Here is an 18,435-nt window from a genome sequence, read left to right on the forward strand (position 1 = left end):
TTTTCAAGCCTAGGTTGTTTTAAAGTCCAAGATTTTCAAGCAGAGATTGCTTACGGCCATACCAGCCCAAGAACGCCCGGTCTCGTCTGATCTCGGAAGCTAAGAAGGCTTGGGCCTGGTTAGTACTTGGATGGAGACCTCCTGGGAATACCAGGTTCTGTAAGCTTTAACTGTTGAAAAACTTTTTAAATGAAGTTTTTTTGCATCGCTTTGTTAGTTTTTTTCTAAAGTAAGTTAAGAGGTATTTTCACTCTGTGATATGTTTTCAAGCCTAGGTTGTTTAAAGTCCAAGATTTTCAAGCAGAGATTGCTTACGGCCATACCAGCCCAAGAACGCCCGGTCTCGTCTGATCTCGGAAGCTAAGAAGGCTTGGGCCTGGTTAGTACTTGGATGGAGACCTCCTGGGAATACCAGGTTCTGTAAGCTTTAACTGTTTGAAAAACTTTTTAAAATGAAGTTTTTTTGCATCGCTTTGTTAGTTTTTTTCTAAAGTAAGTTAAGAGGTATTTTCACTCTGTGATATGTTTTCAAGCCTAGGTTGTTTAAAGTCCAAGATTTTCAAGCAGAGATTGCTTACGGCCATACCAGCCCAAGAACGCCCGGTCTCGTCTGATCTCGGAAGCTGAGAAGGCTTGGGCCTGGTTAGTACTTGGATGGGAGACCTCCTGGGAATACCAGGTGCTGTAAGCTTTAACTGTTGAAAAACTTTTTAAAATGAAGTTTTTTTGCATCGCTTTGTTAGTTTTTTTCTAAAGTAAGTTAAGAGGTATTTTCACTCTGTGATATGTTTTCAAGCCTAGGTTGTTTAAAGTCCAAGATTTTCAAGCAGAGATTGCTTACGGCCATACCAGCCCAAGAACGCCCGGTCTCGTCTGATCTCGGAAGCTAAGAAGGCTTGGGCCTGGTTAGTACTTGGATGGGAGACCTCCTGGGAATACCAGGTGCTGTAAGCTTTAACTGTTGAAAAACTTTTTAAAATGAAGTTTTTTTGCATCGCTTTGTTAGTTTTTTCTAAAGTAAGTTAAGAGGTATTTTCACTCTGTGATATGTTTTCAAGCCTAGGTTGTTTAAAGTCCAAGATTTTCAAGCAGAGATTGCTTACGGCCATACCAGCCCAAGAACGCCCGGTCTCGTCTGATCTCGGAAGCTAAGAAGGCTTGGGCCTGGTTAGTACTTGGATGGGAGACCTCCTGGGAATACCAGGTGCTGTAAGCTTTAACTGTTGAAAAACTTTTTAAAATGAAGTTTTTTTGCATCGCTTTGTTAGTTTTTTCTAAAGTAAGTTAAGAGGTATTTTCACTCTGTGATATGTTTTCAAGCCTAGGTTGTTTAAAGTCCAAGATTTTCAAGCAGAGATTGCTTACGGCCATACCAGCCCAAGAACGCCCGGTCTCGTCTGATCTCGGAAGCTAAGAAGGCTTGGGCCTGGTTAGTACTTGGATGGGAGACCTCCTGGGAATACCAGGTTCTGTAAGCTTTAACTGTTGAAAAACTTTTTAAAATGTATTTTTTTTGCATCGCTTTGTTAGTTTTTTTTCTAAAGTAAGTTAAGAGGTATTTTCACTCTGTGATATGTTTTCAAGCCTAGGTTGTTTAAAGTCCAAGATTTTCAAGCAGAGATTGCTTACGGCCATACCAGCCCAAGAACGCCCGGTCTCGTCTGATCTCGGAAGCTAAGAAGGCTTGGGCCTGGTTAGTACTTGGATGGGAGACCTCCTGGGAATACCAGGTTCTGTAAGCTTTAACTGTTGAAAAACTTTTTAAAATGAAGTTTTTTTGCATCGCTTTGTTAGTTTTTTTCTAAAGTAAGTTAAGAGGTATTTTCACTCTGTGATATGTTTTCAAGCCTAGGTTGTTTAAAGTCCAAGATTTTCAAGCAGAGATTGCTTACGGCCATACCAGCCCAAGAACGCCCGGTCTCGTCTGATCTCGGAAGCTAAGAAGGCTTGGGCCTGGTTAGTACTTGGATGGGAGACCTCCTGGGAATACCAGGTTCTGTAAGCTTTAACTGTTGAAAAACTTTTTAAAATGAAGTTTTTTTGCATCGCTTTGTTAGTTTTTTTCTAAAGTAAGTTAAGAGGTATTTTCACTCTGTGATATGTTTTCAAGCCTAGGTTGTTTAAAGTCCAAGATTTTCAAGCAGAGATTGCTTACGGCCATACCAGCCCAAGAACGCCCGGTCTCGTCTGATCTCGGAAGCTAAGAAGGCTTGGGCCTGGTTAGTACTTGGATGGGAGACCTCCTGGGAATACCAGGTTCTGTAAGCTTTAACTGTTGAAAAACTTTTTAAAATGAAGTTTTTTTGCATCGCTTTGTTAGTTTTTTTCTAAAGTAAGTTAAGAGGTATTTTCACTCTGTGATATGTTTTCAAGCCTAGGTTGTTTAAAGTCCAAGATTTTCAAGCAGAGATTGCTTACGGCCATACCAGCCCAAGAACGCCCGGTCTCGTCTGATCTCGGAAGCTAAGAAGGCTTGGGCCTGGTTAGTACTTGGATGGGAGACCTCCTGGGAATACCAGGTTCTGTAAGCTTTAACTGTTGAAAAACTTTTTAAAATGAAGTTTTTTTGCATCGCTTTGTTAGTTTTTTTCTAAAGTAAGTTAAGAGGTATTTTCACTCTGTGATATGTTTTCAAGCCTAGGTTGTTTAAAGTCCAAGATTTTCAAGCAGAGATTGCTTACGGCCATACCAGCCCAAGAACGCCCGGTCTCGTCTGATCTCGGAAGCTAAGAAGGCTTGGGCCTGGTTAGTACTTGGATGGGAGACCTCCTGGGAATACCAGGTGCTGTAAGCTTTAACTGTTGAAAAACTTTTTAAAATGAAGTTTTTTTGCATCGCTTTGTTAGTTTTTTTCTAAAGTAAGTTAAGAGGTATTTTCACTCTGTGATATGTTTTCAAGCCTAGGTTGTTTAAAGTCCAAGATTTTCAAGCAGAGATTGCTTACGGCCATACCAGCCCAAGAACGCCCGGTCTCGTCTGATCTCGGAAGCTAAGAAGGCTTGGGCCTGGTTAGTACTTGGATGGGAGACCTCCTGGGAATACCAGGTGCTGATAAGCTTTAACTGTTGAAAAACTTTTTAAAATGAAGTTTTTTTGCATCGCTTTGTTAGTTTTTTTCTAAAGTAAGTTAAGAGGTATTTTCACTCTGTGATATGTTTTCAAGCCTAGGTTGTTTAAAGTCCAAGATTTTCAAGCAGAGATTGCTTACGGCCATACCAGCCCAAGAACGCCGGTCTCGTCTGATCTCGGAAGCTAAGAAGGCTTGGGCCTGGTTAGTACTTGGATGGGAGACCTCCTGGGAATACCAGGTGCTGTAAGCTTTAACTGTTGAAAAACTTTTTAAAATGAAGTTTTTTTGCATCGCTTTGTTAGTTTTTTTCTAAAGTAAGTTAAGAGGTATTTTCACTCTGTGATATGTTTTCAAGCCTAGGTTGTTTAAAGTCCAAGATTTTCAAGCAGAGATTGCTTACGGCCATACCAGCCCAAGAACGCCCGGTCTCGTCTGATCTCGGAAGCTAAGAAGGCTTGGGCCTGGTTAGTACTTGGATGGGAGACCTCCTGGGAATACCAGGTTCTGTAAGCTTTAACTGTTGAAAACTTTTTAAAATGAAGTTTTTTTGCATCGCTTTGTTAGTTTTTTCTAAAGTAAGTTAAGAGGTATTTTCACTCTGTGATATGTTTTCAAGCCTAGGTTGTTTAAAGTCCAAGATTTTCAAGCAGAGATTGCTTACGGCCATACCAGCCCAAGAACGCCTGGTCTCGTCTGATCTCGGAAGCTAAGAAGGCTTGGGCCTGGTTAGTACTTGGATGGGAGACCTCCTGGGAATACCAGGTGCTGTAAGCTTTAACTGTTTGAAAAACTTTTTAAAATGAAGTTTTTTTTGCATCGCTTTGTTAGTTTTTTTCTAAAGTAAGTTAAGAGGTATTTTCACTCTGTGATATGTTTTCAAGCCTAGGTTGTTTAAAGTCCAAGATTTTCAAGCAGAGATTGCTTACGGCCATACCAGCCCAAGAACGCCCGGTCTCGTCTGATCTCGGAAGCTAAGAAGGCTTGGGCCTGGTTAGTACTTGGATGGGAGACCTCCTGGGAATACCAGGTTCTGTAAGCTTTAACTGTTGAAAAACTTTTTAAAATGAAGTTTTTTTGCATCGCTTTGTTAGTTTTTTTCTAAAGTAAGTTAAGAGGTATTTTCACTCTGTGATATGTTTTCAAGCCTAGGTTGTTTAAAGTCCAAGATTTTCAAGCAGAGATTGCTTACGGCCATACCAGCCCAAGAACGCCCGGTCTCGTCTGATCTCGGAAGCTAAGAAGGCTTGGGCCTGGTTAGTACTTGGATGGGAGACCTCCTGGGAATACCAGGTTCTGTAAGCTTTAACTGTTGAAAAACTTTTTAAAATGAAGTTTTTTTGCATCGCTTTGTTAGTTTTTTTCTAAAGTAAGTTAAGAGGTATTTTCACTCTGTGATATGTTTTCAAGCCTAGGTTGTTTAAAGTCCAAGATTTTCAAGCAGAGATTGCTTACGGCCATACCAGCCCAAGAACGCCCGGTCTCGTCTGATCTCGGAAGCTAAGAAGGCTTGGGCCTGGTTAGTACTTGGATGGGAGACCTCCTGGGAATACCAGGTGCTGTAAGCTTTAACTGTTGAAAAACTTTTTAAAATGAAGTTTTTTTGCATCGCTTTGTTAGTTTTTTTCTAAAGTAAGTTAAGAGGTATTTTCACTCTGTGATATGTTTTCAAGCCTAGGTTGTTTAAAGTCCAAGATTTTCAAGCAGAGATTGCTTACGGCCATACCAGCCCAAGAACGCCCGGTCTCGTCTGATCTCGGAAGCTAAGAAGGCTTGGGCCTGGTTAGTACTTGGATGGGAGACCTCCTGGGAATACCAGGTGCTGTAAGCTTAACTGTTGAAAAAACTTTTTAAAATGAATTTTTTTGCATCGCTTTGTTAGTTTTTTTTCTAAAGTAAGTTAAGAGGTATTTTCACTCTGTGATATGTTTTCAAGCCTAGGTTGTTTAAAGTCCAAGATTTTCAAGCAGAGATTGCTTAAGGCCATACCAGCCCAAGAACGCCCGGTCTCGTCTGATCTCGGAAGCTAAGAAGGCTTGGGCCTGGTTAGTACTTGGACTGGGAGACCTCCTGGGAATACCAGGTGCTGTAAGCTTTAACTGTTGAAAAACTTTTTTAAATGAAGTTTTTTTTGCATCGCTTTGTTAGTTTTTTTCTAAAGTAAGTTATAGAGGTATTTTCACTCTGTGATATGTTTTCAAGCCTAGGTTGTTTAAAGTCCAAGATTTTCAAGCAGAGATTGCTTACGGCCATACCAGCCCAAGAACGCCCGGTCTCGTCTGATCTCGGAAGCTAAGAAGGCTTGGGCCTGGTTAGTACTTGGATGGGAGACCTCCTGGGAATACCAGGTGCTGTAAGCTTTAACTGTTGAAAAACTTTTTAAAATGAAGTTTTTTTTGCATCGCTTTGTTAGTTTTTTTCTAAAGTAAGTTAAGAGGTATTTTCACTCTGTGATATGTTTTCAAGCCTAGGTTGTTTAAAGTCCAAGATTTTCAAGCAGAGATTGCTTACGGCCATACCAGCCCAAGAACGCCCGGTCTCGTCTGATCTCGGAAGCTAAGAAGGCTTGGGCCTGGTTAGTACTTGGATGGGAGACCTCCTGGGAATCACCAGGTTCTGTAAGCTTTAACTGTTGAAAAACTTTTTTAAAATGAAGTTTTTTTGCATCGCTTTGTTAGTTTTTTTCTAAAGTAAGTTAAGAGGTATTTTCACTCTGTGATATGTTTTCAAGCCTAGGTTGTTTAAAGTCCAAGATTTTCAAGCAGAGATTGCTTACGGCCATACCAGCCCAAGAACGCCCGGTCTCGTCTGATCTCGGAAGCTAAGAAGGCTTGGGCCTGGTTAGTACTTGGATGGGAGACCTCCTGGGAATACCAGGTTCTGTAAGCTTTAACTGTTGAAAAACTTTTTAAAATGAAGTTTTTTTGCATCGCTTTGTTAGTTTTTTTCTAAAGTAAGTTAAGAGGTATTTTCACTCTGTGATATGTTTTCAAGCCTAGGTTGTTTAAAGTCCAAGATTTTCAAGCAGAGATTGCTTACGGCCATACCAGCCCAAGAACGCCCGGTCTCGTCTGATCTCGGAAGCTAAGAAGGCTTGGGCCTGGTTAGTACTTGGATGGGAGACCTCCTGGGAATACCAGGTGCTGTAAGCTTTAACTGTTGAAAAACTTTTTAAAATGAAGTTTTTTTGCATCGCTTTGTTAGTTTTTTTCTAAAGTAAGTTAAGAGGTATTTTCACTCTGTGATATGTTTTCAAGCCTAGGTTGTTTAAAGTCCAAGATTTTCAAGCAGAGATTGCTTACGGCCATACCAGCCCAAGAACGCCCGGTCTCGTCTGATCTCGGAAGCTAAGAAGGCTTGGGCCTGGTTAGTACTTGGATGGGAGACCTCCTGGGAATACCAGGTGCTTAAGCTTTAACTGTTTGAAAAACTTTTTAAAATGAAGTTTTTTTGCATCGCTTTGTTAGTTTTTTTCTAAGTAAGTTAAGAGGTATTTTCACTCTGTGATATGTTTTCAAGCCTAGGTTGTTTAAAGTCCAAGATTTTCAAGCAGAGATTGCTTACGGCCATACCAGCCCAAGAACGCCCGGTCTCGTCTGATCTCGGAAGCTAAGAAGGCTTGGGCCTGGTTAGTACTTGGATGGGAGACCTCCTGGGAATACCAGGTGCTGTAAGCTTTAACTGTTTGAAAAACTTTTTAAAATGAAGTTTTTTTGCATCGCTTTGTTAGTTTTTTTCTAAAGTAAGTTAAGAGGTATTTTCACTCTGTGATATGTTTTCAAGCCTAGGTTGTTTAAAGTCCAAGATTTTCAAGCAGAGATTGCTTACGGCCATACCAGCCCAAGAACGCCCGGTCTCGTCTGATCTCGGAAGCTAAGAAGGCTTGGGCCTGGTTAGTACTTGGATGGGAGACCTCCTGGGAATAACCAGGTTCTGTAAGCTTTAACTGTTGAAAAACTTTTAAAATGAAGTTTTTTTGCATCGCTTTGTTAGTTTTTTTCTAAAGTAAGTTAAGAGGTATTTTCACTCTGTGATATGTTTTCAAGCCTAGGTTGTTTAAAGTCCAAGATTTTCAAGCAGAGATTGCTTACGGCCATACCAGCCCAAGAACGCCCGGTCTCGTCTGATCTCGGAAGCTAAGAAGGCTTGGGCCTGGTTAGTACTTGGATGGGAGACCTCCTGGGAATACCAGGTGCTGTAAGCTTTAACTGTTTGAAAAACTTTTAAAATGAAGTTTTTTTTGCATCGCTTTGTTAGTTTTTTTCTAAAGTAAGTTAAGAGGTATTTTCACTCTGTGATATGTTTTCAAGCCTAGGTTGTTTAAAGTCCAAGATTTTCAAGCAGAGATTGCTTACGGCCATACCAGCCCAAGAACGCCCGGTCTCGTCTGATCTCGGAAGCTAAGAAGGCTTGGGCCTGGTTAGTACTTGGATGGGAGACCTCCTGGGAATACCAGGTGCTGTAAGCTTTAACTGTTGAAAAACTTTTTAAATGAAGTTTTTTTGCATCGCTTTGTTAGTTTTTTTCTAAAGTAAGTTAAGAGGTATTTTCACTCTGTGATATGTTTTCAAGCCTAGGTTGTTTAAAGTCCAAGATTTTCAAGCAGAGATTGCTTACGGCCATACCAGCCCAAGAACGCCCGGTCTCGTCTGATCTCGGAAGCTAAGAAGGCTTGGGCCTGGTTAGTACTTGGATGGGAGACCTCCTGGGAATACCAGGTGCTGTAAGCTTTAACTGTTGAAAAACTTTTTAAAATGAAGTTTTTTTTGCATCGCTTTGTTAGTTTTTTTCTAAAGTAAGTTAAGAGGTATTTTCACTCTGTGATATGTTTTCAAGCCTAGGTTGTTTAAAGTCCAAGATTTTCAAGCAGAGATTGCTTACGGCCATACCAGCCCAAGAACGCCCGGTCTCGTCTGATCTCGGAAGCTAAGAAGGCTTGGGCCTGGTTAGTACTTGGATGGGAGACCTCCTGGGAATACCAGGTGCTGTAAGCTTTAACTGTTGAAAAACTTTTTAAAATGAAGTTTTTTTGCATCGCTTTGTTAGTTTTTTTCTAAAGTAAGTTAAGAGGTATTTTCACTCTGTGATATGTTTTCAAGCCTAGGTTGTTTAAAGTCCAAGATTTTCAAGCAGAGATTGCTTACGGCCATACCAGCCCAAGAACGCCCGGTCTCGTCTGATCTCGGAAGCTAAGAAGGCTTGGGCCTGGTTAGTACTTGGATGGGAGACCTCCTGGGAATACCAGGTGCTGTAAGCTTTAACTGTTGAAAAACTTTTTAAAATGAAGTTTTTTTGCATCGCTTTGTTAGTTTTTTCTAAAGTAAGTTAAGAGGTATTTTCACTCTGTGATATGTTTTCAAGCCTAGGTTGTTTAAAGTCCAAGATTTTCAAGCAGAGATTGCTTACGGCCATACCAGCCCAAGAACGCCCGGTCTCGTCTGATCTCGGAAGCTAAGAAGGCTTGGGCCTGGTTAGTACTTGGATGGGAGACCTCCTGGGAATACCAGGTGCTAGTAAGCTTTAACTGTTGAAAAACTTTTTAAATGAAGTTTTTTTGCATCGCTTTGTTAGTTTTTTTCTAAAGTAAGTTAAGAGGTATTTTCACTCTGTGATATGTTTTCAAGCCTAGGTCGTTTAAAGTCCAAGATTTTCAAGCAGAGATTGCTTACGGCCATACCAGCCCAAGAACGCCCGGTCTCGTCTGATCTCGGAAGCTAAGAAGGCTTGGGCCTGGTTAGTACTTGGATGGGAGACCTCCTGGGAATACCAGGTTCTATTAAGCTTTAACTGTTGAAAAAACTTTTTAAATGAAGTTTTTTTGCATCGCTTTGTTAGTTTTTTTCTAAAGTAAGTTAAGAGGTATTTTCACTCTGTGATATGTTTCAAGCCTAGGTTTTTTTTTAAAGTCCAAGATTTTCAAGCAGAGATTGCTTACGGCCATACCAGCCCAAGAACGCCCGGTCTCGTCTGATCTCGGAAGCTAAGAAGGCTTGGGCCTGGTTAGTACTTGGACTGGGAGACCTCCTGGGAATACCAGGTGCTTTAACTGTTGAAAAACTTTTAAAATGAAGTTTTTTTGCATCGCTTTGTTAGTTTTTTTCTAAAGTAAGTTAAGAGGTATTTTCACTCTGTGATATGTTTTCAAGCCTAGGTTGTTTAAAGTCCAAGATTTTCAAGCAGAGATTGCCTTACGGCCATACCAGCCCAAGAACGCCCGGTCTCGTCTGATCTCGGAAGCTAAGAAGGCTTGGGCCTGGTTAGTACTTGGATGGGAGACCTTCCTGGGAATACCAGGTGCTGTAAGCTTTAACTGTTGAAAAACTTTTTAAAATGAAGTTTTTTTGCATCGCTTTGTTAGTTTTTTTCTAAAGTAAGTTAAGAGGTATTTTCACTCTGTGATATGTTTTCAAGCCTAGGTTGTTTAAAGTCCAAGATTTTCAAGCAGAGATTGCTTACGGCCATACCAGCCCAAGAACGCCCGGTCTCGTCTGATCTCGGAAGCTAAGAAGGCTTGGGCCTGGTTAGTACTTGGATGGGAGACCTCCTGGGAATACCAGGTGCTGTAAGCTTTAACTGTTGAAAAACTTTTTAAAATGAAGTTTTTTTGCATCGCTTTTGTTAGTTTTTTTCTAAAGTAAGTTAAGAGGTATTTTCACTCTGTGATATGTTTTCAAGCCTAGGTTGTTTAAAGTCCAAGATTTTCAAGCAGAGATTGCTTACGGCCATACCAGCCCAAGAACGCCCGGTCTCGTCTGATCTCGGAAGCTAAGAAGGCTTGGGCCTGGTTAGTACTTGGATGGGAGACCTCCTGGGAATACCAGGTGCTGTAAGCTTTAACTGTTGAAAAACTTTTTAAAATGAAGTTTTTTGCATCGCTTTGTTAGTTTTTTTCTAAAGTAAGTTAAGAGGTATTTTTCACTCTGTGATATGTTTTCAAGCCTAGGTTGTTTAAAGTCCAAGATTTTCAAGCAGAGATTGCTTACGGCCATACCAGCCCAAGAACGCCCGGTCTCGTCTGATCTCGGAAGCTAAGAAGCTTGGGCCTGGTTAGTACTTGGATGGGAGGACCTCCTGGGAATACCAGGTGCTGTAAGCTTTAACTGTTGAAAAACTTTTTAAAATGAAGTTTTTTTGCATCGCTTTGTTAGTTTTTTTTCTAAAGTAAGTTAAGAGGTATTTTCACTCTGTGATATGTTTTCAAGCCTAGGTTGTTTAAAGTCCAAGATTTTCAAGCAGAGATTGCTTACGGCCATACCAGCCCAAGAACGCCCGGTCTCGTCTGATCTCGGAAGCTAAGAAGGCTTGGGCCTGGTTAGTACTTGGATGGGAGACCTCCTGGGAAATACCAGGTGCTGTAAGCTTTAACTGTTGAAAACTTTTTAAAATGAAGTTTTTTTGCATCGCTTTGTTAGTTTTTTTCTAAGTAAGTTAAGAGGTATTTTCACTCTGTGATATGTTTTCAAGCCTAGGTTGTTTAAAGTCCAAGATTTTCAAGCAGAGATTGCTTACGGCCATACCAGCCCAAGAACGCCCGGTCTCGTCTGATCTCGGAAGCTAAGAAGGCTTGGGCCTGGTTAGTACTTGGATGGGAGACCTCCTGGGAATACCAGGTGCTGTAAGCTTTAACTGTTGAAAAACTTTTTAAAATGAAGTTTTTTTTGCATCGCTTTGTTAGTTTTTTTCTAAAGTAAGTTAAGAGGTATTTTCACTCTGTGATATGTTTTCAAGCCTAGGTTGTTTAAAGTCCAAGATTTTCAAGCAGAGATTGCTTACGGCCATACCAGCCCAAGAACGCCCGGTCTCGTCTGATCTCGGAAGCTAAGAAGGCTTGGGCCTGGTTAGTACTTGATGGGAGACCTCCTGGGAATACCAGGTGCTGTAAGCTTTAACTGTTGAAAAACTTTTTAAAATGAAGTTTTTTTGCATCGCTTTGTTAGTTTTTTTCTAAAGTAAGTTAAGAGGTATTTTCACTCTGTGATATGTTTTCAAGCCTAGGTTGTTTTAAAGTCCAAGATTTTCAAGCAGAGATTGCTTACGGCCATACCAGCCCAAGAACGCCCGGTCTCGTCTGATCTCGGAAGCTTAAGAAGGCTTGGGCCTGGTTAGTACTTGGATGGGAGACCTCCTGGGAATACCAGGTGCTGTAAGCTTTAACTGTTTGAAAAACTTTTAAAATGAAGTTTTTTTGCATCGCTTTGTTAGTTTTTTTTCTAAAGTAAGTTAAGAGGTATTTTCACTCTGTGATATGTTTTCAAGCCTAGGTTGTTAAAGTCCAAGATTTTCAAGCCGAGATTGCTTACGGCCATACCAGCCCAAGAACGCCCGGTCTCGTCTGATCTCGGAAGCTAAGAAGGCTTGGGCCTGGTTAGTACTTGGATGGGAGACCTCCTGGGAATACCAGGTTCTGTAAGCTTTAACTGTTGAAAAACTTTTTAAAATGAAGTTTTTTGCATCGCTTTGTTAGTTTTTTTTCTAAAGTAAGTTAAGAGGTATTTTCACTCTGTGATATGTTTTCAAGCCTAGGTTGTTTAAAGTCCAAGATTTTCAAGCAGAGATTGCTTACGGCCATACCAGCCCAAGAACGCCCGGTCTCGTCTGATCTCGGAAGCTAAGAAGGCTTGGGCCTGGTTAGTACTTGGATGGGAGACCTCCTGGGAATACCAGGTGCTGTAAGCTTTAACTGTTGAAAAACTTTTTTAAAATGAAGTTTTTTTTGCATCGCTTTGTTAGTTTTTTTCTAAGTAAGTTAAGAGGTATTTTTCACTCTGTGATATGTTTTCAAGCCTAGGTTGTTTAAAGTCCAAGATTTTCAAGCAGAGATTGCTTACGGCCATACCAGCCCAAGAACGCCCGGTCTCGTCTGATCTCGGAAGCTAAGAAGGCTTGGGCCTGGTTAGTACTTGGATGGGAGACCTCCTGGGAATACCAGGTGCTGTAAGCTTTAACTGTTGAAAAACTTTTTAAAATGAAGTTTTTTTGCATCGCTTTGTTAGTTTTTTTCTAAAGTAAGTTAAGAGGTATTTTCACTCTGTGATATGTTTTCAAGCCTAGGTTGTTTAAAGTCCAAGATTTTCAAGCAGAGATTGCTTACGGCCATACCAGCCCAAGAACGCCCGGTCTCGTCTGATCTCGGAAGCTAAGAAGGCTTGGGCCTGGTTAGTACTTGGATGGGAGACCTCCTGGGAATACCAGGTGCTGTAAGCTTTAACTGTTGAAAAACTTTTTAAAATGAAGTTTTTTTGCATCGCTTTGTTAGTTTTTTTCTAAAGTAAGTTAAGAGGTATTTTCACTCTGTGATATGTTTTCAAGCCTAGGTTGTTTAAAGTCCAAGATTTTCAAGCAGAGATTGCTTACGGCCATACCAGCCCAAGAACGCCCGGTCTCGTCTGATCTCGGAAGCTAAGAAGGCTTGGGCCTGGTTAGTACTTGGATGGGAGACCTCCTGGGAATACCAGGTGCTGTAAGCTTTAACTGTTGAAAAACTTTTTAAAATGAAGTTTTTTTGCATCGCTTTGTTAGTTTTTTTTCTAAAGTAAGTTAAGAGGTATTTTCACTCTGTGATATGTTTTCAAGCCTAGGTTGTTTAAAGTCCAAGATTTTCAAGCAGAGATTGCTTACGGCCATACCAGCCCAAGAACGCCCGGTCTCGTCTGATCTCGGAAGCTAAGAAGGCTTGGGCCTGGTTAGTACTTGGATGGGAGACCTCCTGGGAATACCAGGTGCTGTAAGCTTTAACTGTTGAAAAACTTTTTAAAATGAAGTTTTTTTTGCATCGCTTTGTTAGTTTTTTTCTAAAGTAAGTTAAGAGGTATTTTCACTCTGTGATATGTTTTCAAGCCTAGGTTGTTTAAAGTCCAAGATTTTCAAGCAGAGATTGCTTACGGCCATACCAGCCCAAGAACGCCCGGTCTCGTCTGATCTCGGAAGCTAAGAAGGCTTGGGCCTGGTTAGTACTTGGATGGGAGACCTCCTGGGAATACCAGGTGCTGTAAGCTTTAACTGTTGAAAAACTTTTTAAAATGAAGTTTTTTTGCATCGCTTTGTTAGTTTTTTTTCTAAAGTAAGTTAAGAGGTATTTTCACTCTGTGATATGTTTTCAAGCCTAGGTTGTTTAAAGTCCAAGATTTTCAAGCAGAGATTGCTTACGGCCATACCAGCCCAAGAACGCCCGGTCTCGTCTGATCTCGGAAGCTAAGAAGGCTTGGGCCTGGTTAGTACTTGGATGGGAGACCTCCTGGGAATACCAGGTGCTGTAAGCTTTAACTGTTGAAAAACTTTTTAAATGAAGTTTTTTTGCATCGCTTTGTTAGTTTTTTTTCTAAAGTAAGTTAAGAGGTATTTTCACTCTGTGATATGTTTTCAAGCCTAGGTTGTTTAAAGTCCAAGATTTTCAAGCAGAGATTGCTTACGGCCATACCAGCCCAAGAACGCCCGGTCTCGTCTGATCTCGGAAGCTAAGAAGGCTTGGGCCTGGTTAGTACTTGGATGGGAGACCTCCTGGGAATACCAGGTGCTGTAAGCTTTTAACTGTTGAAAAACTTTTTTAAAATGAAGTTTTTTTGCATCGCTTTGTTAGTTTTTTTTCTAAAGTAAGTTAAGAGGTATTTTCACTCTGTGATATGTTTTCAAGCCTAGGTTGTTTAAAGTCCAAGATTTTCAAGCAGAGATTGCTTACGGCCATACCAGCCCAAGAACGCCCGGTTCTGTCTGATCTCGGAAGCTAAGAAGGCTTGGGCCTGGTTAGTACTTGGATGGGAGACCTCCTGGGAATACCAGGTGCTGTAAGCTTTAACTGTTTGAAAAACTTTTTTAAAATGAAGTTTTTTTGCATCGCTTTGTTAGTTTTTTTCTAAAGTAAGTTAAGAGGTATTTTCACTCTGTGATATGTTTTCAAGCCTAGGTTGTTTAAAGTCCAAGATTTTCAAGCAGAGATTGCTTACGGCCATACCAGCCCAAGAACGCCCGGTCTCGTCTGATCTCGGAAGCTAAGAAGGCTTGGGCCTGGTTAGTACTTGGATGGGAGACCTCCTGGGAATACCAGGTGCGTAAGCTTTAACTGTTGAAAAACATTTTAAAATGAAGTTTTTTTGCATCGCTTTGTTAGTTTTTTTCTAAGTAAGGTTAAGAGGTATTTTCACTCTGTGATATGTTTTCAAGCCTAGGTTGTTTAAAGTCCAAGATTTTCAAGCAGAGATTGCTTACGGCCATACCAGCCCAAGAACGCCCGGTCTCGTCTGATCTTCGGAAGCTAAGAAGGCTTGGGCCTGGTTAGTACTTGGATGGGAGACCTCCTGGGAATACCAGGTGCTGTAAGCTTTAACTGTTGAAAAACTTTTTTAAAATGAAGTTTTTTTGCATCGCTTTGTTAGTTTTTTTCTAAAGTAAGTTAAGAGGTATTTTCACTCTGTGATATGTTTTCAAGCCTAGGTTGTTTAAAGTCCAAGATTTTCAAGCAGAGATTGCTTACGGCCATACCAGCCCAAGAACGCCCGGTCTCGTCTGATCTCGGAAGCTAAGAAGGCTTGGGCCTGGTTAGTACTTGGATGGGAGACCTCCTGGGAATACCAGGTGCTGTAAGCTTTAACTGTTGAAAAACTTTTTAAAATGAAGTTTTTTTGCATCGCTTTGTTAGTTTTTTTTCTAAAGTAAGTTAAGAGGTATTTTTCACTCTGTGATATGTTTTCAAGCCTAGGTTGTTTAAAGTCCAAGATTTTCAAGCAGAGATTGCTTACGGCCATACCAGCCCAAGAACGCCCGGTCTCGTCTGATCTCGGAAGCTAAGAAGGCTTGGGCCTGGTTAGTACTTGGATGGGAGACCTCCTGGGAATACCAGGTGCTGTAAGCTTTAACTGTTGAAAAACTTTTTAAAATGAAGTTTTTTTTGCATCGCTTTGTTAGTTTTTTTCTAAAGTAAGTTAAGAGGTATTTTCACTCTGTGATATGTTTTCAAGCCTAGGTTGTTTAAAGTCCAAGATTTTCAAGCAGAGATGCTTACGGCCATACCAGCCCAAGAACGCCCGGTCTCGTCTGATCTCGGAAGCTAAGAAGGCTTGGGCCTGGTTAGTACTTGGATGGGAGACCTCCTGGGAATACCAGGTGCTGTAAGCTTTAACTGTTGAAAAACTTTTTAAAATGAAGTTTTTTTGCATCGCTTTGTTAGTTTTTTTCTAAAGTAAGTTAAGAGGTATTTTCACTCTGTGATATGTTTTCAAGCCTAGGTTGTTTAAAGTCCAAGATTTTCAAGCAGAGATTGCTTACGGCCATACCAGCCCAAGAACGCCCGGTCTCGTCTGATCTCGGAAGCTAAGAAGGCTTGGGCCTGGTTAGTACTTGGATGGGAGACCTCCTGGGAATACCAGGTGCTGTAAGCTTTAACTGTTGAAAAACTTTTTAAATGAAGTTTTTTTTGCATCGCTTTGTTAGTTTTTTTCTAAAGTAAGTTAAGAGGTATTTTCACTCTGTGATATGTTTTCAAGCCTAGGTTGTTTAAAGTCCAAGATTTTCAAGCAGAGATTGCTTACGGCCATACCAGCCCAAGAACGCCCGGTCTCGTCTGATCTCGGAAGCTAAGAAGGCTTGGGCCTGGTTAGTACTTGGATGGGAGACCTCCTGGGAATACCAGGTGCTGTAAGCTTTAACTGTTGAAAAACATTTTAAAATGAAGTTTTTTTTGCATCGCTTTGTTAGTTTTTTTCTAAAGTAAGTTAAGAGGTATTTTTCACTCTGTGATATGTTTTCAAGCCTAGGTTGTTTAAAGTCCAAGATTTTCAAGCAGAGATTGCTTACGGCCATACCAGCCAAGAACGCCCGGTCTCGTCTGATCTCGGAAGCTAAGAAGGCTTGGGCCTGGTTAGTACTTGGATGGGAGACCTCCTGGGAATACCAGGTGCTGTAAGCTTTAACTGTTGAAAAACTTTTTAAAATGAAGTTTTTTTTTGCATCGCTTTGTTAGTTTTTTTCTAAAGTAAGTTAAGAGGTATTTTCACTCTGTGATATGTTTTCAAGCCTAGGTTGTTTAAAGTCCAAGATTTTCAAGCAGAGATTGCTTACGGCCATACCAGCCCAAGAACGCCCGGTCTGTCTGATCTCGGAAGCTAAGAAGGCTTGGGCCTGGTTAGTACTTGGATGGGAGACCTCCTGGGAATACCAGGTGCTGTAAGCTTTAACTGTTGAAAAACATTTTTAAAATGAAGTTTTTTTGCATCGCTTTGTTAGTTTTTTTCTAAAGTAAGTTAAGAGGTATTTTTTACTCTGTGATATGTTTTCAAGCCTAGGTTGTTTAAAGTCCAAGATTTTCAAGCAGAGATTGCTTACGGCCATACCAGCCCAAGAACGCCCGGTCTCGTCTGATCTCGGAAGCTAAGAAGGCTTGGGCCTGGTTAGTACTTGGATGGGAGACCTCCTGGGAATACCAGGTGCTGTAAGCTTTAACTGTTGAAAAACTTTTTAAACTGAAGTTTTTTTGCATCGCTTTGTTAGTTTTTTTTCTAAAGTAAGTTAAGAGGTATTTTCACTCTGTGATATGTTTTCAAGCCTAGGTTGTTTAAAGTCCAGATTTTCAAGCAGAGATTGCTTACGGCCATACCAGCCCAAGAACGCCCGGTCTCGTCTGATCTCGGAAGCTAAGAAGGCTTGGGCCTGGTTAGTACTTGGATGGGAGACCTCCTGGGAATACCAGGTGCTGTAAGCTTTTAACTGTTGAAAACTTTTTAAAATGAAGTTTTTTTGCATCGCTTTGTTAGTTTTTTTCTAAAGTAAGTTAAGAGGTATTTTCACTCTGTGATATGTTTTCAAGCCTAGGTTGTTTAAAGTCCAAGATTTTCAAGCAGAGATTGCTTACGGCCATACCAGCCCAAGAACGCCCGGTCTTCGTCTGATCTCGGAAGCTAAGAAGGCTTGGGCCTGGTTAGTACTTGGATGGGAGACCTCCTGGGAATACCAGGTGCTGTAAGCTTTAACTGTTTGAAAAACTTTTTAAAATGAAGTTTTTTTGCATCGCTTTGTTAGTTTTTTTCTAAAGTAAGTTAAGAGGTATTTTTCACTCTGTGATATGTTTTCAAGCCTAGGTTGTTTAAAGTCCAAGATTTTTCAAGCAGAGATTGCTTACGGCCATACCAGCCCAAGAACGCCCGGTCTCGTCTGATCTCGGAAGCTAAGAAGGCTTGGGCCTGGTTAGTACTTGGATGGGAGACCTCCTGGGAATACCAGGTGCTGTAAGCTTTAACTGTTGAAAAACTTTTTAAAATGAAGTTTTTTTGCATCGCTTTGTTAGTTTTTTTCTAAGTAAGTTAAGAGGTATTTTCACTCTGTGATATGTTTTCAAGCCTAGGTTGTTTTAAAGTCCAAGATTTTCAAGCAGAGATTGCTTACGGCCATACCAGCCCAAGAACGCCCGGTCTCGTCTGATCTCAGGAAGCTAAGAAGGCTTGGGCCTGGTTAGTACTTGGATGGGAGACCTCCTGGGAATACCAGGTGCTGTAAGCTTTAACTGTTGAAAAACTTTTTAAAATGAAGTTTTTTTGCATCGCTTTGTTAGTTTTTTTCTAAAGTAAGTTAAGAGGTATTTTTTACTCTGTGATATGTTTTCAAGCCTAGGTTGTTTAAAGTCCAAGATTTTCAAGCAGAGATTGCTTACGGCCATACCAGCCCAAGAACGCCCGGTTCTCGTCTGATCTCGGAAGCTAAGAAGGCTTGGGCCTGGTTAGTACTTGGATGGGAGACCTCCTGGGAATACCAGGTGCTGTAAGCTTTAACTGTTTGAAAAACTTTTTAAAATGAAGTTTTTTTTGCATCGCTTTGTTAGTTTTTTCTAAAGTAAGTTAAGAGGTATTGTTCACTCTGTGATATGTTTTCAAGCCTAGGTTGTTTAAAGTCCAAGATTTTTCAAGCAGAGATTGCTTACGGCCATACCAGCCCAAGAACGCCCGGTCTCGTCTGATCTCGGAAGCTAAGAAGGCTTGGGCCTGGTTAGTACTTGGATGAGGAGACCTCCTGGGAATACCAGGTGCTGTAAGCTTTAACTGTTGAAAAACTTTTTAAAATGAAGTTTTTTTTGCATCGCTTGTTAGTTTTTTCTAAAGTAAGTTAAGAGGTATTTTCACTCTGTGATATGTTTCAAGCCTAGGTTGTTTTAAAGTCCAAGATTTTCAAGCAGAGATTGCTTACGGCCATACCAGCCCAAGAACGCCCGGTCTCGTCTGATCTCGGAAGCTAAGAAGGCTTGGGCCTGGTTAGTACTTGGATGGGAGACCTCCTGGGAATACCAGGTGTTGTAAGCTTTAACTGTTGAAAAACTTTTTAAAATGAAGTTTGTTTGCATCGCTTTGTTAGTTTTTTTCTAAAGTAAGTTAAGAGGTTTTCACTCTGTG

General features: G+C 40.9%; 64 non-coding genes and 6 pseudogenes across 64 annotated transcripts; all 70 read left to right on the forward strand.

Moving 5' to 3' along the window:
* Positions 1–48: 48 nt before the first annotated feature.
* Positions 49–166, forward strand: LOC114784106 (uncharacterized; annotated as a pseudogene).
* A 143-nt stretch (positions 167–309) lies between these two features.
* Positions 310–427, forward strand: LOC114784107 (uncharacterized; annotated as a pseudogene).
* Positions 428–572: 145 nt separating this feature from the next.
* LOC114784164 (5S ribosomal RNA) lies at positions 573–691 on the forward strand. The gene has a single exon (XR_003748831.1). It is a non-coding gene; the product is annotated as a 5S ribosomal RNA (ribosomal RNA).
* A 144-nt stretch (positions 692–835) lies between these two features.
* On the forward strand, positions 836–954 carry LOC114784084 (5S ribosomal RNA). Its single transcript, XR_003748765.1, has one exon. It is a non-coding gene; the product is annotated as a 5S ribosomal RNA (ribosomal RNA).
* Positions 955–1,097: 143 nt separating this feature from the next.
* LOC114784125 (5S ribosomal RNA) lies at positions 1,098–1,216 on the forward strand. Its single transcript, XR_003748793.1, has one exon. It is a non-coding gene; the product is annotated as a 5S ribosomal RNA (ribosomal RNA).
* Positions 1,217–1,359: 143 nt separating this feature from the next.
* On the forward strand, positions 1,360–1,478 carry LOC114784152 (5S ribosomal RNA). The gene has a single exon (XR_003748820.1). It is a non-coding gene; the product is annotated as a 5S ribosomal RNA (ribosomal RNA).
* Positions 1,479–1,623: 145 nt separating this feature from the next.
* LOC114784153 (5S ribosomal RNA) lies at positions 1,624–1,742 on the forward strand. Its single transcript, XR_003748821.1, has one exon. It is a non-coding gene; the product is annotated as a 5S ribosomal RNA (ribosomal RNA).
* Positions 1,743–1,886: 144 nt separating this feature from the next.
* On the forward strand, positions 1,887–2,005 carry LOC114784154 (5S ribosomal RNA). Its single transcript, XR_003748822.1, has one exon. It is a non-coding gene; the product is annotated as a 5S ribosomal RNA (ribosomal RNA).
* A 144-nt stretch (positions 2,006–2,149) lies between these two features.
* On the forward strand, positions 2,150–2,268 carry LOC114784156 (5S ribosomal RNA). Its single transcript, XR_003748823.1, has one exon. It is a non-coding gene; the product is annotated as a 5S ribosomal RNA (ribosomal RNA).
* A 144-nt stretch (positions 2,269–2,412) lies between these two features.
* Positions 2,413–2,531, forward strand: LOC114784157 (5S ribosomal RNA). The gene has a single exon (XR_003748824.1). It is a non-coding gene; the product is annotated as a 5S ribosomal RNA (ribosomal RNA).
* A 144-nt stretch (positions 2,532–2,675) lies between these two features.
* Positions 2,676–2,794, forward strand: LOC114784137 (5S ribosomal RNA). Its single transcript, XR_003748804.1, has one exon. It is a non-coding gene; the product is annotated as a 5S ribosomal RNA (ribosomal RNA).
* A 144-nt stretch (positions 2,795–2,938) lies between these two features.
* On the forward strand, positions 2,939–3,058 carry LOC114784092 (5S ribosomal RNA). The gene has a single exon (XR_003748772.1). It is a non-coding gene; the product is annotated as a 5S ribosomal RNA (ribosomal RNA).
* Positions 3,059–3,202: 144 nt separating this feature from the next.
* Positions 3,203–3,320, forward strand: LOC114784090 (5S ribosomal RNA). Its single transcript, XR_003748770.1, has one exon. It is a non-coding gene; the product is annotated as a 5S ribosomal RNA (ribosomal RNA).
* A 144-nt stretch (positions 3,321–3,464) lies between these two features.
* On the forward strand, positions 3,465–3,583 carry LOC114784158 (5S ribosomal RNA). The gene has a single exon (XR_003748825.1). It is a non-coding gene; the product is annotated as a 5S ribosomal RNA (ribosomal RNA).
* A 142-nt stretch (positions 3,584–3,725) lies between these two features.
* Positions 3,726–3,844, forward strand: LOC114784146 (5S ribosomal RNA). Its single transcript, XR_003748813.1, has one exon. It is a non-coding gene; the product is annotated as a 5S ribosomal RNA (ribosomal RNA).
* A 146-nt stretch (positions 3,845–3,990) lies between these two features.
* LOC114784159 (5S ribosomal RNA) lies at positions 3,991–4,109 on the forward strand. The gene has a single exon (XR_003748826.1). It is a non-coding gene; the product is annotated as a 5S ribosomal RNA (ribosomal RNA).
* Positions 4,110–4,253: 144 nt separating this feature from the next.
* LOC114784161 (5S ribosomal RNA) lies at positions 4,254–4,372 on the forward strand. The gene has a single exon (XR_003748828.1). It is a non-coding gene; the product is annotated as a 5S ribosomal RNA (ribosomal RNA).
* A 144-nt stretch (positions 4,373–4,516) lies between these two features.
* Positions 4,517–4,635, forward strand: LOC114784148 (5S ribosomal RNA). Its single transcript, XR_003748815.1, has one exon. It is a non-coding gene; the product is annotated as a 5S ribosomal RNA (ribosomal RNA).
* A 144-nt stretch (positions 4,636–4,779) lies between these two features.
* On the forward strand, positions 4,780–4,898 carry LOC114784160 (5S ribosomal RNA). Its single transcript, XR_003748827.1, has one exon. It is a non-coding gene; the product is annotated as a 5S ribosomal RNA (ribosomal RNA).
* A 144-nt stretch (positions 4,899–5,042) lies between these two features.
* On the forward strand, positions 5,043–5,162 carry LOC114784108 (uncharacterized; annotated as a pseudogene).
* Positions 5,163–5,308: 146 nt separating this feature from the next.
* Positions 5,309–5,427, forward strand: LOC114784091 (5S ribosomal RNA). Its single transcript, XR_003748771.1, has one exon. It is a non-coding gene; the product is annotated as a 5S ribosomal RNA (ribosomal RNA).
* A 145-nt stretch (positions 5,428–5,572) lies between these two features.
* LOC114784100 (5S ribosomal RNA) lies at positions 5,573–5,692 on the forward strand. The gene has a single exon (XR_003748780.1). It is a non-coding gene; the product is annotated as a 5S ribosomal RNA (ribosomal RNA).
* A 145-nt stretch (positions 5,693–5,837) lies between these two features.
* LOC114784162 (5S ribosomal RNA) lies at positions 5,838–5,956 on the forward strand. The gene has a single exon (XR_003748829.1). It is a non-coding gene; the product is annotated as a 5S ribosomal RNA (ribosomal RNA).
* A 144-nt stretch (positions 5,957–6,100) lies between these two features.
* LOC114784103 (5S ribosomal RNA) lies at positions 6,101–6,219 on the forward strand. The gene has a single exon (XR_003748782.1). It is a non-coding gene; the product is annotated as a 5S ribosomal RNA (ribosomal RNA).
* A 144-nt stretch (positions 6,220–6,363) lies between these two features.
* On the forward strand, positions 6,364–6,481 carry LOC114784104 (5S ribosomal RNA). The gene has a single exon (XR_003748783.1). It is a non-coding gene; the product is annotated as a 5S ribosomal RNA (ribosomal RNA).
* Positions 6,482–6,625: 144 nt separating this feature from the next.
* On the forward strand, positions 6,626–6,744 carry LOC114784114 (5S ribosomal RNA). The gene has a single exon (XR_003748784.1). It is a non-coding gene; the product is annotated as a 5S ribosomal RNA (ribosomal RNA).
* Positions 6,745–6,889: 145 nt separating this feature from the next.
* LOC114784097 (5S ribosomal RNA) lies at positions 6,890–7,009 on the forward strand. The gene has a single exon (XR_003748777.1). It is a non-coding gene; the product is annotated as a 5S ribosomal RNA (ribosomal RNA).
* A 143-nt stretch (positions 7,010–7,152) lies between these two features.
* LOC114784117 (5S ribosomal RNA) lies at positions 7,153–7,271 on the forward strand. The gene has a single exon (XR_003748786.1). It is a non-coding gene; the product is annotated as a 5S ribosomal RNA (ribosomal RNA).
* Positions 7,272–7,416: 145 nt separating this feature from the next.
* LOC114784119 (5S ribosomal RNA) lies at positions 7,417–7,535 on the forward strand. Its single transcript, XR_003748787.1, has one exon. It is a non-coding gene; the product is annotated as a 5S ribosomal RNA (ribosomal RNA).
* Positions 7,536–7,678: 143 nt separating this feature from the next.
* Positions 7,679–7,797, forward strand: LOC114784120 (5S ribosomal RNA). Its single transcript, XR_003748788.1, has one exon. It is a non-coding gene; the product is annotated as a 5S ribosomal RNA (ribosomal RNA).
* Positions 7,798–7,942: 145 nt separating this feature from the next.
* LOC114784121 (5S ribosomal RNA) lies at positions 7,943–8,061 on the forward strand. Its single transcript, XR_003748789.1, has one exon. It is a non-coding gene; the product is annotated as a 5S ribosomal RNA (ribosomal RNA).
* A 144-nt stretch (positions 8,062–8,205) lies between these two features.
* LOC114784122 (5S ribosomal RNA) lies at positions 8,206–8,324 on the forward strand. The gene has a single exon (XR_003748790.1). It is a non-coding gene; the product is annotated as a 5S ribosomal RNA (ribosomal RNA).
* A 143-nt stretch (positions 8,325–8,467) lies between these two features.
* Positions 8,468–8,587, forward strand: LOC114784096 (5S ribosomal RNA). The gene has a single exon (XR_003748776.1). It is a non-coding gene; the product is annotated as a 5S ribosomal RNA (ribosomal RNA).
* Positions 8,588–8,730: 143 nt separating this feature from the next.
* Positions 8,731–8,850, forward strand: LOC114784111 (uncharacterized; annotated as a pseudogene).
* A 146-nt stretch (positions 8,851–8,996) lies between these two features.
* LOC114784115 (uncharacterized) lies at positions 8,997–9,116 on the forward strand (annotated as a pseudogene).
* Positions 9,117–9,253: 137 nt separating this feature from the next.
* LOC114784101 (5S ribosomal RNA) lies at positions 9,254–9,373 on the forward strand. The gene has a single exon (XR_003748781.1). It is a non-coding gene; the product is annotated as a 5S ribosomal RNA (ribosomal RNA).
* A 144-nt stretch (positions 9,374–9,517) lies between these two features.
* Positions 9,518–9,636, forward strand: LOC114784123 (5S ribosomal RNA). Its single transcript, XR_003748791.1, has one exon. It is a non-coding gene; the product is annotated as a 5S ribosomal RNA (ribosomal RNA).
* A 145-nt stretch (positions 9,637–9,781) lies between these two features.
* On the forward strand, positions 9,782–9,900 carry LOC114784124 (5S ribosomal RNA). Its single transcript, XR_003748792.1, has one exon. It is a non-coding gene; the product is annotated as a 5S ribosomal RNA (ribosomal RNA).
* A 144-nt stretch (positions 9,901–10,044) lies between these two features.
* Positions 10,045–10,163, forward strand: LOC114784113 (uncharacterized; annotated as a pseudogene).
* Positions 10,164–10,308: 145 nt separating this feature from the next.
* Positions 10,309–10,428, forward strand: LOC114784150 (5S ribosomal RNA). Its single transcript, XR_003748818.1, has one exon. It is a non-coding gene; the product is annotated as a 5S ribosomal RNA (ribosomal RNA).
* Positions 10,429–10,570: 142 nt separating this feature from the next.
* LOC114784126 (5S ribosomal RNA) lies at positions 10,571–10,689 on the forward strand. The gene has a single exon (XR_003748794.1). It is a non-coding gene; the product is annotated as a 5S ribosomal RNA (ribosomal RNA).
* Positions 10,690–10,834: 145 nt separating this feature from the next.
* LOC114784087 (5S ribosomal RNA) lies at positions 10,835–10,952 on the forward strand. The gene has a single exon (XR_003748767.1). It is a non-coding gene; the product is annotated as a 5S ribosomal RNA (ribosomal RNA).
* A 145-nt stretch (positions 10,953–11,097) lies between these two features.
* LOC114784089 (5S ribosomal RNA) lies at positions 11,098–11,217 on the forward strand. The gene has a single exon (XR_003748769.1). It is a non-coding gene; the product is annotated as a 5S ribosomal RNA (ribosomal RNA).
* A 144-nt stretch (positions 11,218–11,361) lies between these two features.
* LOC114784163 (5S ribosomal RNA) lies at positions 11,362–11,480 on the forward strand. The gene has a single exon (XR_003748830.1). It is a non-coding gene; the product is annotated as a 5S ribosomal RNA (ribosomal RNA).
* A 144-nt stretch (positions 11,481–11,624) lies between these two features.
* Positions 11,625–11,743, forward strand: LOC114784127 (5S ribosomal RNA). Its single transcript, XR_003748795.1, has one exon. It is a non-coding gene; the product is annotated as a 5S ribosomal RNA (ribosomal RNA).
* Positions 11,744–11,889: 146 nt separating this feature from the next.
* Positions 11,890–12,008, forward strand: LOC114784128 (5S ribosomal RNA). Its single transcript, XR_003748796.1, has one exon. It is a non-coding gene; the product is annotated as a 5S ribosomal RNA (ribosomal RNA).
* A 144-nt stretch (positions 12,009–12,152) lies between these two features.
* On the forward strand, positions 12,153–12,271 carry LOC114784129 (5S ribosomal RNA). The gene has a single exon (XR_003748797.1). It is a non-coding gene; the product is annotated as a 5S ribosomal RNA (ribosomal RNA).
* A 144-nt stretch (positions 12,272–12,415) lies between these two features.
* LOC114784130 (5S ribosomal RNA) lies at positions 12,416–12,534 on the forward strand. Its single transcript, XR_003748798.1, has one exon. It is a non-coding gene; the product is annotated as a 5S ribosomal RNA (ribosomal RNA).
* Positions 12,535–12,679: 145 nt separating this feature from the next.
* LOC114784131 (5S ribosomal RNA) lies at positions 12,680–12,798 on the forward strand. Its single transcript, XR_003748799.1, has one exon. It is a non-coding gene; the product is annotated as a 5S ribosomal RNA (ribosomal RNA).
* A 145-nt stretch (positions 12,799–12,943) lies between these two features.
* LOC114784132 (5S ribosomal RNA) lies at positions 12,944–13,062 on the forward strand. The gene has a single exon (XR_003748800.1). It is a non-coding gene; the product is annotated as a 5S ribosomal RNA (ribosomal RNA).
* A 145-nt stretch (positions 13,063–13,207) lies between these two features.
* On the forward strand, positions 13,208–13,326 carry LOC114784133 (5S ribosomal RNA). Its single transcript, XR_003748801.1, has one exon. It is a non-coding gene; the product is annotated as a 5S ribosomal RNA (ribosomal RNA).
* Positions 13,327–13,470: 144 nt separating this feature from the next.
* Positions 13,471–13,589, forward strand: LOC114784135 (5S ribosomal RNA). The gene has a single exon (XR_003748802.1). It is a non-coding gene; the product is annotated as a 5S ribosomal RNA (ribosomal RNA).
* Positions 13,590–13,736: 147 nt separating this feature from the next.
* Positions 13,737–13,855, forward strand: LOC114784165 (5S ribosomal RNA). Its single transcript, XR_003748832.1, has one exon. It is a non-coding gene; the product is annotated as a 5S ribosomal RNA (ribosomal RNA).
* Positions 13,856–14,001: 146 nt separating this feature from the next.
* Positions 14,002–14,119, forward strand: LOC114784094 (5S ribosomal RNA). The gene has a single exon (XR_003748774.1). It is a non-coding gene; the product is annotated as a 5S ribosomal RNA (ribosomal RNA).
* A 144-nt stretch (positions 14,120–14,263) lies between these two features.
* On the forward strand, positions 14,264–14,383 carry LOC114784093 (5S ribosomal RNA). The gene has a single exon (XR_003748773.1). It is a non-coding gene; the product is annotated as a 5S ribosomal RNA (ribosomal RNA).
* A 145-nt stretch (positions 14,384–14,528) lies between these two features.
* On the forward strand, positions 14,529–14,647 carry LOC114784136 (5S ribosomal RNA). Its single transcript, XR_003748803.1, has one exon. It is a non-coding gene; the product is annotated as a 5S ribosomal RNA (ribosomal RNA).
* A 146-nt stretch (positions 14,648–14,793) lies between these two features.
* On the forward strand, positions 14,794–14,912 carry LOC114784138 (5S ribosomal RNA). Its single transcript, XR_003748805.1, has one exon. It is a non-coding gene; the product is annotated as a 5S ribosomal RNA (ribosomal RNA).
* A 144-nt stretch (positions 14,913–15,056) lies between these two features.
* On the forward strand, positions 15,057–15,175 carry LOC114784139 (5S ribosomal RNA). Its single transcript, XR_003748806.1, has one exon. It is a non-coding gene; the product is annotated as a 5S ribosomal RNA (ribosomal RNA).
* A 144-nt stretch (positions 15,176–15,319) lies between these two features.
* On the forward strand, positions 15,320–15,438 carry LOC114784140 (5S ribosomal RNA). Its single transcript, XR_003748807.1, has one exon. It is a non-coding gene; the product is annotated as a 5S ribosomal RNA (ribosomal RNA).
* Positions 15,439–15,582: 144 nt separating this feature from the next.
* Positions 15,583–15,701, forward strand: LOC114784141 (5S ribosomal RNA). The gene has a single exon (XR_003748808.1). It is a non-coding gene; the product is annotated as a 5S ribosomal RNA (ribosomal RNA).
* A 146-nt stretch (positions 15,702–15,847) lies between these two features.
* Positions 15,848–15,965, forward strand: LOC114784151 (5S ribosomal RNA). Its single transcript, XR_003748819.1, has one exon. It is a non-coding gene; the product is annotated as a 5S ribosomal RNA (ribosomal RNA).
* A 146-nt stretch (positions 15,966–16,111) lies between these two features.
* On the forward strand, positions 16,112–16,229 carry LOC114784099 (5S ribosomal RNA). The gene has a single exon (XR_003748779.1). It is a non-coding gene; the product is annotated as a 5S ribosomal RNA (ribosomal RNA).
* Positions 16,230–16,375: 146 nt separating this feature from the next.
* LOC114784142 (5S ribosomal RNA) lies at positions 16,376–16,494 on the forward strand. Its single transcript, XR_003748809.1, has one exon. It is a non-coding gene; the product is annotated as a 5S ribosomal RNA (ribosomal RNA).
* A 144-nt stretch (positions 16,495–16,638) lies between these two features.
* LOC114784143 (5S ribosomal RNA) lies at positions 16,639–16,757 on the forward strand. The gene has a single exon (XR_003748810.1). It is a non-coding gene; the product is annotated as a 5S ribosomal RNA (ribosomal RNA).
* Positions 16,758–16,901: 144 nt separating this feature from the next.
* LOC114784085 (5S ribosomal RNA) lies at positions 16,902–17,021 on the forward strand. Its single transcript, XR_003748766.1, has one exon. It is a non-coding gene; the product is annotated as a 5S ribosomal RNA (ribosomal RNA).
* A 147-nt stretch (positions 17,022–17,168) lies between these two features.
* On the forward strand, positions 17,169–17,287 carry LOC114784144 (5S ribosomal RNA). Its single transcript, XR_003748811.1, has one exon. It is a non-coding gene; the product is annotated as a 5S ribosomal RNA (ribosomal RNA).
* A 144-nt stretch (positions 17,288–17,431) lies between these two features.
* Positions 17,432–17,551, forward strand: LOC114784095 (5S ribosomal RNA). Its single transcript, XR_003748775.1, has one exon. It is a non-coding gene; the product is annotated as a 5S ribosomal RNA (ribosomal RNA).
* Positions 17,552–17,696: 145 nt separating this feature from the next.
* Positions 17,697–17,816, forward strand: LOC114784088 (5S ribosomal RNA). The gene has a single exon (XR_003748768.1). It is a non-coding gene; the product is annotated as a 5S ribosomal RNA (ribosomal RNA).
* Positions 17,817–17,963: 147 nt separating this feature from the next.
* On the forward strand, positions 17,964–18,083 carry LOC114784098 (5S ribosomal RNA). Its single transcript, XR_003748778.1, has one exon. It is a non-coding gene; the product is annotated as a 5S ribosomal RNA (ribosomal RNA).
* Positions 18,084–18,226: 143 nt separating this feature from the next.
* Positions 18,227–18,345, forward strand: LOC114784145 (5S ribosomal RNA). The gene has a single exon (XR_003748812.1). It is a non-coding gene; the product is annotated as a 5S ribosomal RNA (ribosomal RNA).
* Positions 18,346–18,435: the final 90 nt, after the last annotated feature.

The sequence above is a fragment of the Denticeps clupeoides genome, unplaced genomic scaffold (assembly GCF_900700375.1).
Source record: "Denticeps clupeoides unplaced genomic scaffold, fDenClu1.1, whole genome shotgun sequence".
In the NCBI taxonomy this organism is placed as follows: domain Eukaryota; kingdom Metazoa; phylum Chordata; class Actinopteri; order Clupeiformes; family Denticipitidae; genus Denticeps; species Denticeps clupeoides.